Below are 2,236 nucleotides of genomic sequence, written 5' to 3'. Positions count from 1 at the left end.
ACAATTTCTGGGAGACATTAAAGATTAAATAAATGGAGAGATAAGCAAATTTCATGGATTAGAAAACAGTATTATCAAGATGTCAATTCTCTAAAGTGATCTAATTTCAATGCAATCCCAAACAAAATTCCAGCAAACATTTTTGTAACTATTAATGAGATGATTCTAAAATTATATGGTAATCTAAAGAACTTAGAGTAGCCAAAACAATCTTAAAAACAAATAAATTTGTAGAATTTTCACTACTTGACTTCAAGACTTGCGATAAGCTGCAGTTAATAAGATATTATGGTTTTGACATATGGGGAGATATATAAATAAATGGGGCAGAGTAGGTCCAGAAGTAAACTTTCTTATATATGGTCATATGACTTCTTATGAAGGTTCGACATAACTCAGTAGGAAAAGTATAAACTTCACACCTAATAATGTTAGAACAACTAGATAAAATAAGGGAGAAAATGGACCTTAATTTTTCCTCACACACCGAAGGAAATAATTTGAAATGGAGCATTTGAGACGAGTCCTGAACTTTAAATCAAACTGACTGTAAAATTTCTGGAAGAAAATGTGAGAATACCTTTGCAACCTTGGGTTAAGCAAAGATTTAGTAGAGAGAACAGAAGAAACACTAAACGAAAGAAAAAGCGACCAGGAATTGGACAGCATCAAAACTAACTGCTCTCATCAAGAGACTTTGTGAAGAATAGAAAAGCGAGTCAGATACTGGGAAGAAATATTCACGATACACGCATTCATCAGAGTCCTTGTGTCCAGAATATATAAAGAACTCATAAAAATGCAACAATAAATGGACAGATGACTGAAGTAAATACTCACAATAGAAAATATATTAATGACCAATAAACACGTGAAAAGATGTTCATTTGTCACCAGGGCAGTAAAAATTAAGTCCACATAAAATACCACTTCACACCCAATAGAATGTCTAACATTTAAAAAGACTAAGAACACTAAATATTGGTGAAGATGTGGAATATCTCCTGGGAGCATAAAATGATACAGTCAAAGGATAACACAATCACTTCGGAAAACGGTTTGGCAGTTATCCTATAAAGCTAACCATCTACTTACTTACCACCTAGCAGGTGTACTCCAGGTGTTAACCAAAGAAAAAGGAAGGTCTACGGCCGCTGAAGGGCTGGCACACGAATGCTCCTGGCAGCTTTACTCATAAGAGTCAAAAACTAAAATCAAGCCAAGTGCCCCTCAACAGAGAACCAATCGATCGTGCGATACTCACAATGGAATATTACTCGGTTTTAAAGACACTTGATGCGTTAAGAATATGGAGGAATTTCAAAAGCATATGTTGAGTGACATAAGCTAGACACGAAAGAATACCAACGGAATGACCACACCGACATGAAGTTTGGGAGGAGACAAAAGGCCTCCGTCGTTGTCTGTGGGGGTGGGAGTCACTGTGAGGACCAAGAGAAACACTACGTTCATGTGAAATTATCAGGTTTGCTCACGTGGCTTCAACGTTCTCATCCTAACTCCTCTCTCCAAGGCTTCTTTATTTTTAACGCTAAAAATCAGTGGCAAGTGTGGATCCAGGAGGAAATGCAGTAGTCACATTGTTCTTTGTCAACATTTGTGACAGAGCTAGGGGTTGGCACGTAGGAGACTAACAACCCGTCAAAACGTGCACATTTTTCAAGTGTAAACTAACAGATATCATTTAATCAGTATTTCCCAATACTGATCAATCTCAAGCTTGCATTTTTTCCTCCCTTTTTTAAAATGGGACACTTAATTATATCCCAGGAAGTCAGAAATACACACACACACACACACACACACACACACACACACACAGCTTAGGTAAGTGTGAACCTAATATCATTCCCACAGTTTCGAGCGAGGGGACGAAGGTCTCACAGGTGAAGTTAAGCCTATGAGTCACACAGTGCGCTGCAGGGGCACAAGTCCGCCTGCCCCAGGACAACGTGACATTGGCTCATCAGTTTTCAGTTGAAGAAATTAATATTTTCACTTCCAAAGAATGTTCTCTGCACGTGACCCTTCCACTCTTTAAAACGTGTCTTTTAGTCAGAGAACGAATATAAATTTTGACTTCAGTGTTCTCTAGAATCGTTGCCACATTCTTCCCATAGGACTGATTCATTTCAAACTTTCATTTAGAGAAAAAAGGGTGATGTTGTCGATATAAATATCATGTGTCTCACATGTCATCCCAAACAAACGACCA

Source organism: Pteropus vampyrus, unplaced genomic scaffold (assembly GCF_000151845.1).
Source record: "Pteropus vampyrus isolate Shadow unplaced genomic scaffold, Pvam_2.0 Scaffold188, whole genome shotgun sequence".
NCBI classification, from domain to species: domain Eukaryota; kingdom Metazoa; phylum Chordata; class Mammalia; order Chiroptera; family Pteropodidae; genus Pteropus; species Pteropus vampyrus.
This window is presented reverse-complemented; position numbering follows the sequence as displayed.